Raw genomic sequence first — 12134 nt, 5'->3', positions numbered from 1 at the left:
TGTGTTGAGGAAAGCAAGGGAGATGCCAATAATGGCATGTATAGATTACATAAAATAAGTTGCAAAATTGGTTTTACACGAGAAGATTGGATGCAGTAGGACCGTCCCATGACCTCACAAGTTGGGCTAAAAAGATTCTGCTGAAAAGATAAGTAAAGGCTTCACAATGAAAGTAAGTGCATTTTACCTACAACACTTGACTCTTACTGCTTCCCCTATCATTTACCGAACAAGGAATGCTTAAGTTTAACTATACACACAAGTTATGCAAGACAAAGGAAGAACTGTGTCACTATTTTTATACAAAAGTTTGTGTTTGTTACTGGTTTTGTTTAATTGCTTATTTTAAGGACTGCCGGAAGTGGTAGAACTTTATTTTACAAAAAAAACAAAGTATGCCAATGGAAGCCAAATTACAAAAGAACAAAGGGGATTTTTTTACTTTTAACTACACAAAAAGTATTTAGACAAGGCACAACTTTGAAAACTTTAACATAATCTGAGTTTATATGCCGGACTGTAACGACCCATTTAGTCGTTACCATAAAATTTTGAAATATTCGCAAACTTGATATCCTGGACCTTTTCATTTCGCTAAGTAATTCTGTGAAAATCTAGCCTACAGGACCCGATTTACGGGTAGGAATCAAAATATCAAAATTCGGGTCGGGGACCTAGTCAAACCGCTCCAGCACTGGGATAACGGCCACAGCAGTCACGGCCAGCGACCACAACCCCGCTGAAGTATAGGTGGGGTGGTTGCATCAGGCCGCTGAAGCGGCATCATGGATGCCGAAGCGGCGCCGATTTAAGCGGTCAGTCGACCGCTATAGCGGTGACGCGCAGTAAATTTCCCTATTTAAAGTTCATTTCGGGATTTGACCCCATTTTCTCAAAACCCTAAAACTCAGCCGCCCCTCAAGCCTTTTTGGGAGTTCAAATTCATATCTTCTTGGGAATGGTAATCTTCCTAAACTCTTCTAATCTCTTCTTTCACGTAGCTAATTATTCCTAAGTTCTTCTCCTAGAAGCAAATAAAAATGGGTGTCACCAATTTCTAGACTTAGATGGTCAAATGGTTAGCATGTTCTTAATATGGATTATAGTGGATCAATCACACATATTCATCACCCTAGACTGGTTACTAACTTAGATTCTCTTCTTCTTCTCAAATTTGTAAATGGGTTTTCTAAAGAATAGAGTTAAAAATGGAGACTTTACCTAGCTAATAGCTTAAATGGTTGACTTTGATCGTGAATGGAGTTTAATAAATTTATTAGCATTATGACGATGGGAAGAGATTTCATTTAGTGATAAAGTCCTAGAAAATCTAGAAGAAGTCTAAATTCCCAAACTTTCTTTATGCTATGAATAGTGAATCTTAATTGATATTGAAACAGATAAAATGTACCAAAGATCTTAAATTGATTCTAGACTAGGTATTAGTGATGTATTGTAAGTAAAAGGTGGAATTATCATGTGTTAATATTGATAGGTAGTAAAAGAAGCGAGGTGATATCGTATGTAACTAGTCCGTGTATTATCGGAAACTATTGATATATCTTATTCATGATATTGCTGTAACTTACTTGTTGATGCTTGATACGAGGATAGTATTCTATATGGCTTATGTAGTCTTTCTATGATATTATTGGCGTACCCATGCTTGGTACTTGTGATATTGATCTGATTATTAATGTTAACTCATACATTGCATGCATTCTCATCTTACATGATATATTGTTGATACATGAAGAAACACTGTGATGAGCTAGGCTCGGTTCGAATGAGAGTGATGTGAGGTCTGATATCTGATGGTGTCCCAGAATCATGATTAAGTGGTAGCGGTATCTGAGGTTGTTGTCGGACCATGAGGTACATGGGCTCTGCGGGTCCCCCATGGGTTGTGCTGATGAAAATCCTCCGTGGGAAAAGATCGGAGTCTCGTCTATTTGTTAGGCAAAGATCCGGGATGAGTAGTAAGACTTTGTGAGTCACCCTGGGTTATGCTACCGAGACGTTGATACTTCCGTCCGCAGTACATATGTACTCAGCATTGCATTGCATTGCATTGCATTGTATTGCATTATGGGTTATATTGTGATGATCTAGTGATTACTTGTGTTGCTTGGTTTCGGATTGGATATATTGAGACTTGATACAATTAGACTTAGTTGCTAAACCATAGGCCACGATCTTGAATTATCTTTGTTGATTGTTCATTGTTCTAGTTGTATGTGTTGGTTCCTAAAATTAGGTGGATAATGGTTATCATAATGACGAGTTGACTTCTATACTAAGATTGAGTAGCGTAATGATATTTGACTTGCGAAACTTGTGTGGAATTGCCTAGTGTTTATTGGAGAAGCGCTAATTGAATTAAGAAACATTGATGTTGCGACGTGCGGTAGGTGATGTGTGTTGTTGACCTAGTTTCACTGGCCATGCTTATTCGTGAATTCTTTTGTTGATATGTTCATCTAACCATTATCGGCCTATGATGCTTATCAGTACGTGTTGTTGTACACATACTACTCTTGCTACGTCCCTATTGGGGTGTAGAGTTTTTCAGGTTATTGATTGTCGGTCATTCGGAAGATGCACAATGCTTATCTCGAAGGCATCCATCCATTTCATTTCGGAATGGGGGTTAGGTCTTAGAGTTTTTAGTGTATTCCGGTTCCACGTTAGACCCTCTTGTACTAGTCTAGACCAGGTCGTGGGAATAGAAATGAGTCCTTGTAATTATTTATCTATTGTAATCACTTTCGCTATTTGGGTTAATATATTGATTTGATTTTTCACCGTTAATCATTCCTATCTTGAATTAATTGAAGTTTATTCTTTAGTTGGAAAAGTGTTATTTTGATTGAGGGTTCTCCTACCGAGGTGGGAATGGTAGGTGCCCGTGCGATTCTAAATTAGGTCGTGACAAGTTGGTATCAGATCCTAGGTTACCGGTCTCACCAGTACAAGAGCAATGTCTAGTAGAGTCTCGTGGAATGGTACGTAGACGTCCGTACCCATCCACGGGATGCTATAAGGCATTTAGGAAATTTCCCTCTTTTCTTTCAATTTGTGCTACTTCGGTCAAATTGGCATCTCGGTGTGTCCAATTGGTATCTAGACAATTCCAATTGGTATCTAAGCGCGCAATCATGTTGTGTTACGGATCAGATCTAGTGTGTTGGGAATGTTAGATTTAAATTTTAGTTGCGAAAGTGGTTCGAGCATGGTGTTGATGCTACTGCCCAGTTATTGCGCCCCAGCGGTCAGTCGGCCTCTGTTCCTCCTCGACCACTCCTGCTGCTCCCCTACCTCCAAAGCAGGACTGCTATAGCGGTCTAAGAGACCTACCGCAGAAGCGGAAGTCCTGGGTTCAGAGACCTAAACTCCTCCCCTGTTTTCAGCTTGTTTCCCCTATTCGTACTATTCAATACACCATATAAAAACAGCAGCAAACCCAAGCCATTAGTGACAGAAAACAAGCCCGACAAAGGCAAAAATCATTCAAGTCAATACTGCAGACCCAACTATGAATGCCAAAAACAAGAAACTAGATAGTCTAACCAAGACCAAAACAAGGCTAACCAAGACCAAAATAAATTATCCAAAGAGATCCAAGCAAAACCAAACAAACCAAAAATAAATTGTTTTAACATCAAAGCCCAACATGGGCAACCATAACGCCATCATAAAAAAGGGGGCCGGGGAGGGGGGGGGGGGGGGGAGATCCCTAAGTCATCCTACCGCTCGTGGCCTCTGCACCATCAAAGTTGCTGGCATCCTCCGTTGATTTGCTCCTCTCACCATCTCTCTTGGCCTGGCTCACAAATGAATACTGGTCAGAATCATTATCATCTTGCACAGGCAACTCCTTACTAGGGTACATCTTCCTCCATAAGCCCTTGACACCTCTCCAAGTCCTTAGGTGGACCTTGTCGCGAGACTTATTCTTGGCCTGTTCCTTCTCGAAAGTGGTACGAAACTGGACATGATCTGCAGCCAGAGAAGTGTAGACGGTCTACAAAGTAGAGAGTGACTCACTCATCCCTTTTTGTGTCTACCTTAAACAAATATGCACACTTGCTCTTTATTTGGTCAAGTCATCCATCATTCCTAACAGTGCGTAACTCTAACCACTAGGTACAGAATCTATTTGGTCCTAAGGTTTTTTACAATGAACATACAACCCCATAGGCCATAGATGGGCTATGGTGTCCTTTATGTGAAGGAAAGGTATTGTAAAGCAAGCTAGGCTTGGTTTTCGCTTTATCCTTTCTCCAAGGCACCTTTAAAAAGGCTCACCTTAGGCCATGTGGCCTTAGCTCACTTTCAGTCGCCTTGTGATCATCGAGAGGCTTGTCTCTCAAACTATTTGCAGCCAAGAATTCAATCCAAAAGATTTCAGGTATACATGTTCATATAAGCAAACATAATCATTTAAACTAAGGTCATGACTATCTCTCAAACTCCTCAAGGCATCACTAAACTAATTCAGAGGCATAGCATGGATCAGCTCACCATTAACAGGTTACTCAGGCCCTTTTGATTTCACAGCCTCACCACAAATAGGTCTACACTCCTTATATGCCATGCCATGTCATGAGACACATTCAAACCAACCTTCAGGGATGTATACAACCAGATAGCAAGCAATGGTAGTTCAACCCATAAGTAGAGCCTTTCTAGAAAAATGCAGTAAGCCAAACAGTCAAATAGTGATACTAACCATGCAAGCAAGTCATCAAAATTTAAAATCAGAGGTCCAAAACAAGTTAAGAGAGGACACAGCTGGCAGGTTTCCACCTTGGGCATTACATTAATTCATTTCAGAAAAAATAGCCTTGGGAAAGTTTATGACTTAAAGCACACATTTAGACTTAGTGGTTTTAGCTCACATCCCTTTTTACAAATCCCAGCATATAACAAACATGTCTGCTAACTAGAACCAGTTCAATTCACACATAGATGTACACTCAGAACTTTTAGAAAAAAAAAAGATTTCAGGAGCATATTATGTAAGAAATTATTACGAATCAATTTTAGTTCCTAGTAATGGTTCTTCAGCTATTTAATCTAAGCAAATCTTTCAAAAAGGGGACAAAAGAAAGGAAAGGTTTATAGCATGGTCAGGTTCTCACAATCAAGGACTCAATCATCATCACAAAGAAACAGGTTCCTAGGTGCAGAGCGTAAGTGCACAAGTTAAGGAGAATTAGAATGCACATGATCATAAGTAAAGGAAACTGGCAAGCAATAAGGTTATTACTCAACCCTTTTATGATATTAGCTTGGATCACCACCAGTACACTCCCCAATCATATTCCTTACCAAACACCTAACTTAAACAACAACAGCACAGACAACCAATCACCCCAGATTAAAAAAAATCCTTTTTAGAAGACATAGTGAAATACATGACTTAAACCTTACGAGTACTGACAGAACATTATTTAACTTTAGGTGTATCCCTCCCCCAGATATAGATAAGATTTCCTAATCCACCTGAGGTCATTATGTGTCCCAAGACCATGAGAAAAAGTTCAAAAGCATGGAAAGAAGCCTCAGGGTCCTGAAAGGGAAGCAGGACATGGTGGGGTCATCAGCTTCCCATCTTCTTTCAGTAAAAGGGGATCCTGGGTTCCACTGGTCACCAACTCCAGTTCATGCCCAGGCTCACCTTTTACTCTCCCTAGACCTTTCCCTTCTTATGACCTCATCCTCATACCCCAGTGACAACACTAAGAGCCTTGGGAAGGCTTAGAATAGCTTATCATTATCATTAATTCAGTAAACCTTATCCAAACTTTAAAGGTCTTATGGATAAGTTACAAGCATGACCACTAAAACATACTCAACATAAATATTTAGATGACAGCGACACAGACTAATAGTCAAAGGCAATCTCAACCCAAAGCTCTAATCATGAAGTGATTTTGTTCTTTGATACCACACAGCATCTCAAAGCATATATGTCCTCCTTTAGGACCACACATGATAAAGCAAGACAGAACCAAATACCAATCACTTTAACTTTACAAAATACTAAACATCACCATTAGTCTTCTTCTTGGCCATGACTACTTATTCATTTTAAAATTTCATCCACAACATCCAAAAGCAGTACCAAACAGATTCACAAAGGGGCCTGGAAAGACTTACAACAAGATTTTCCCTTTATTCCCCTTCTTCTTTTGTTTTTTTAATTCTTAAGTCTTAAATGATCAGTCTTGGGAAAGATGATTTCTCTACACATAGCACACATATAGACTAATTCACACACGATAAAACAAGACAGACTCACATATGATCAATCTTTAGCACACACATATTTTGTGTTAACCTGCCAACATTTGAAGTTCTTTCTTAATGTCATTTTTGAGGATCTGGCATCTCATCACTAAGTTAAACCAAGTATAACTACTATCAATACTTAACAAACTTGTTTTACTAGTTGGTTGACCATTTTAGACAAGAATAGAGACCATCTTAAGGCTGTCCTAGATCCACCTTTCATTAACAGTGTCAAAGACCATTCAAACTACCCAAATGCACTCTCATTCAAACAATACCACTCAGAGATCAGTTCAAACAGGCCATAATAGTCACTATCTAAGCCTAATGGTCATAATTAGAGGCAATCAAATAGGCATGGGATTAATAAACCACTAATCATAATTCAAGCCTAGAAATCATTACTTATACATCAAACCAAGCATATACTAATACTGAACTACATTTTACTACACATATAACACTCAACCATGCCAAGCTACCATTAACATAGGCAGAAACTTAAATAAAAGCAACAAAATAGTATATTGTTACCTTTTTAGAGTGCAACCGGCGCAAGAATGGACTTGGAGCCTCCTTTGTGCTTCTAAAATCAAACTCAGCCACACCAAATATAGGACACAAAAAGAAATAAAATTTTAGAACTGGGAAAGACTCAGACTCTTTTAGTTAAAGTCTAATAACACTAATGAAGCCTAAATGTCAAGCAAGACTCAAAGTTCAAGCCTCTTAAGGGTGTCCAGACTTGTTTTACTGGTGATGGATGGGGTTCTATTTATAGAACCTTAAACCTTGTCTCAAATCTTACAAAAACGATGTGGGACTTATGGGTTTTCCACAAGTCTTCACTTGAATTCAAATGTATACGATCCAGATCGAAGGAAACTACAATCAACGGCTCATGTTCACTTTAAACTACAGTAAATCGACGAAAAATAAAAGATATTGCAAGGATTGTACCTTAAGGGAGTGTTTGGACGGATTTTGTGGAGAAGGCGTATGGAAAAGGACAAAGCCATTAATGCTTCGTCTTCTCCTCTGATTTCCCGTGTTCTACACTCTATCTATGATGGGACACGATAAGGACAAAAGAGGGGTGGGGAAATGATGAAGGCGGCGCTAGGGTTTTGCCTTAGCCGCCTCACCTCTTTTTCTTTTACACCAAGACCCTTAGGGTCTGTGAAGTGGAAATGAGGGGAGGATATATGTATATCCCCTCTTTAAATGTTTCATGGGCCGGGTCTGGTCCATTATGGACTAGGCTTGGACTTATTTTAAAAAAATGAAGGAGCCCCTTTTTTGACATATATATATACACACAATGTATATTTACATAGACATAGTGTTTATATATGTATGAAGGGCCAAAGATGCAGTTCCAATAATGGTCCAAGCTAAAAATACCAATTATTAGCCATGACATTTTAAGCATGATCAAATTAGGATGTAATTAATTTGAAACCATTTTGCAGATATGACCCCTCTAATTAATTACCAAAACAATTTATTAACTAAACAGCTATGTAAACCCACAGAATCAAAGGTTGAAGGCTAAAATGGTCAATTCCTTTAATTAATCAAATTACCTTGGACAAAATAGAACAAATTATTTATTAATCTGATTTTCCTTGATTCAACAATTAAGTAAATAAATATTCAAAAAAAAAATTGCTTTTGACTAATTCTAATAAAATATTCCATAAATGTCATAAAATATCAATTAATTTTCACATAATTATAATGCTCTGAAAATCTCTTCATCAATTCAAAGAGGTAAAATATTGTCCTGAATAATTTTGTAAAAAATATTTAGACCCTTTAAGATGCATAACTTATTTTATTTGTTATCTAAGGACTCTAAGTAAATTAAAATAAATTACGAGAGGTCAAAAATTAGGTGTCAACAGTGATGTCAAAACCTCTCTCCAACAGTAAAGGCATGCGCCTCTGCTCCAGGAAACGACGCTCGCATTGGGGATTGATGAAGATTTTATAGATAGGTACTTGCTGCTCTTGTTGTTCTTGTTGTTTGGCTTCTTGATCTTCAGCCATTGTACCTGTGAGGAACAATAAATTATGAGAATTCATGTAACAGATTTAAGGAATCAAAAGCTTACATTCTACGTTCTAAACCTCGACGGAATCAATTGTTAAAAAACATTCTGGTGGCAGTTCTGTGCAGGCACCGTTGTAGAGGTCACTCAGACCGCTGCAGCGGGGATGCTACGGTGGCAGTGGCGACCACTCCTGCTAGACACCTTCCATCTCCCTCCCGACCGCTTCAGCAACCCCTTAGGCGCTAAAGCGGGGCCGCTCTAGTGGTCCCTTGACCGTTGGAGCGGTATCGTCTTTTCCAACAGACCTGATTTTTCCCATCTCCCCAAGGCCTCAAAAACTTATTTTTATGTACGGATCGAGCAGATATCAAGCATGCTAGATATTTGCAACCCTTAGAACATAATTTCTAGCAACAACAACCGAAAATTTCCAGGAACCCACCACCCTATTTCAAAAGAAAAATTCCTTACTATGATCAAGTTTTTTAGTTCAAATTTGTGCATTAACTACGCAATATTCGATGTATAGATTATTCTAATGCTAGACAAGTTGTGGAACCCAGTCTATCAAGACCCATTAAGTCTATAAACCAAAACCCAAAAATCCCAACTTTTGTGTTACAAACCCTTTATTGAAGCATGAAAACTTAGAAATTCAATCCATTACCCTATTATGAGTAGAGGAGAGTGACTTCTTACCTTAAGATTAGAAGATTCAGGTGTGGTTGGTGATGATTGTGAATGACCTTTGAAGCTTATTTCTCTTTCTTCCTTTGAGAGCAATTGGTTATAGTGTAAGGTTGGGTTTAGATATAGATTGAAGTGTGGGTTATTAAGGAAACTTTATTTGTGTTTAAGAGGGAGTTGAGAAGTAGTGATGGGATAGGAGATGGAGAAGCAGTCAGGGTTGGAAGGGAATGTATTTGAGGGAATGGGGAAGGTGGAAGGGGATAAGACCTTTTATTTTTTGAATTCCTATTCGCTGACCGCTACAGCGCTACTCCAGGCCGCTGAAGCGGTCACTCAGATTGTTGCTCCCAGTGATTCGTTCCATTTGATTATGATCCGAGTTGAAGCCTTACCTATATGTTCCCCTGTGGACCTATGATTATAAATACATCCGATTTATCTGAGTTATTACCCTTGCGATTTTTTCGTAAAAGCAGCAGTACCGTTGGGATTTAAATAGTGTGTGGTGATCTTTTTGATAAGTCTAGACGGGAGTGGTAGCATAACTTTTCGTGATAAAGTAAGTTGTTCCAAATCAACGCTACCAAGTTCCATTCATGAGCTTACTTTTCCATGCATCTTGGTTCGCCCTTGTCGTTCGAGGACGAATGGTAATTTAATTGGCATCTGATGTAATGACTCGTTTAGTCGTTACCGTAAAATTTCAAAATATTCGCAACCTTGACATCCTAGACCTTTTCAGTTCACTAAGTAATTCTGGCGGACATCAAGCCTAGCGGGACCTGTTGTACGGGTAGGAATTAAAATATCAAAATCCGGGTCGGGGACTCAGTCAGGCCTCCCCAACGACCACAACCCCGCTGAAGCGTAGGTGGGGTGGTTGCATCAGGCCGTTGAAGCGACATCGTGGACACCGAAGCGGCGCCACTGTCAGTCGCCACTATAGTGGTGACGCGCAGTAAATTTCCCTATTTAAGAGTTCATTTCGGGATTTTATCATGACCCATTTTACTAGGCCGTGCGGGTACCTATCATTCCCACCGCGATAGGCGAACCCTTATCCCAATATAACCAATTTAAGTAAAGGCGGAAGAAATAAATATAGAATAAGTCTCAAATCATCCACATAAGATAAAGCACAAAAATACTAAATACAACCCCATAGATCTAGTCTGGTCATACAAGAGCACTAACTACATACTACGAATCTAAAAGACGATGAAGTCTCATAATACAACTGTCTCGAAATAAGAGTAACACAAGTAAGTAAAGGAGGGAACATCCGGGCAGCGGCCGTCATCGTGCTCACCTTGGAATCTACAGCAGCCTCGCCAATCATCCCCAAGGGAAAACAGTGGAACTTGTCTAATACTCTACATCTATAAAAGAATGTAGCAAGCGTAGGTCAGTACAAAACAACGGTACTGGTAGGTATCATCGACCGACTAAGCATAGCAAACATAATTCAGACAATAAAGCCAGATAGGCAAATAAGTCAACAAGTATAAGTCATACACAAGCCAGAACCAAGTGCACGTCATCACCTAAGTTGAAGCATCTACTCACCAAATGTGCCAAGTCTCAAATACTCAGTCCGAATCCATACATCACAAGTACATCACAAGAATATCAAGTACATCACAAGGATATCACAACAGAAACCAAGTGCAATGCAATGCAATAATGTATGAAATGTACATACAATGCAATGTTGTGTACACATCTACTCCGAACGGAAATATCGACGTCTCGGTAGCACAACCCATGGGGGACCCGCGAAGTCCATGTACTATGTCGCTCTGTATCACACAGCATAGAGACGACCTTTCCACCCTTCACGCCTACCGACCATACCGTATCACACAGCATAGAATGGTCGTGCAATTAGTGTAAAACCTCCCAAGTATTTCAAAACAACATAGGCCGCATCGTCATTACCCTGTCAAATGTGCCTTATAGATATATATGCAAGATGAGTGCTCAATGTATGATTCAAGTATGCAAATGACCACAACAAGATCTCTTATCACACTCATTCCGCTCCGGTACAAGACCTCGAATCACGGACTCTCATCTCTCTTTCACACAATCCACGATTCCGGAACAAGCATCGGACATTGGACTACTCATATCACTTGCATGCAAACTGAGCTCAGCTCATCACAGTGTTTAATCAAGTATCAACAATGTATCAACAATATGAGAATGTGTGCAATGCATGTGCCAACGTCAAGAATCAGGTCAATATCACAAGTACCAACATGGGTACGCCAACAACATATCAATATCACAAGTACCAACATGGTACGCCAACAACATATCAGTGTCACAAGTACCAACATGGGTACGCCAACAATATCATGAGAGACTACATAAGTCATATAGAACTCTATCCTCGTATTAACATCCACCCGTAAGACACTGTAATATCACAATCAAGGTGGAACAACAATTCCCAATATCTACTAACAACACATGGCATCAAAGCAACACAATAAAATAATCAAGTCACAACACAATGGGGTGGCTAGCCCCGATCACACAACAGGGCCTAACCTAAGGCAATATCCAACCTAACTTCATACCCGAAGGTTTACATGCTTTCTCCGATAATATAATCTAAATATATGGTTCGCTATATAAAGTCTCACCAAGGGTAAATCATAACCTACCTGGACGGCCGAACAGCAAACACCGATAACTCACTCCTCTGCCTTGCCTTTCCACTGAGCCTCGGAACCAAAGTAGTCTCGGCATATTCGAAATCTAGACTAGAAATCATGAAGAATGATGCTAATATTGCTGACTTTCAAACTAGGTCAAAACCAACCCTAGAATTTGGGAAAACGGGGCCCACAAGGGCAAAATGGGAAACTCAGGGGCAAAATATAAAATTAAGCACTGGGTGATCAAAACCCATCAACTAATTGCTAAATTAACTCAAGTATTCACCTAATTTCGAAATTCAAGCAAAACCCCCAATTTTGGGTATAAACCCTAACTCTTAGATTCACAAACTAGCCTCTAATTAGGAAGAAATCATGCAATAATAAATTCTAGTCATCAAATCCATGCTTAATAGAGATAACC

The sequence above is a fragment of the Lycium barbarum genome, chromosome 5 (genome assembly GCF_019175385.1).
Source record: "Lycium barbarum isolate Lr01 chromosome 5, ASM1917538v2, whole genome shotgun sequence".
NCBI classification, from domain to species: Eukaryota; Viridiplantae; Streptophyta; class Magnoliopsida; order Solanales; family Solanaceae; genus Lycium; species Lycium barbarum.
The sequence above is the reverse complement of the archived record's forward strand: the minus strand, read 5'-3'. Positions refer to the sequence as shown.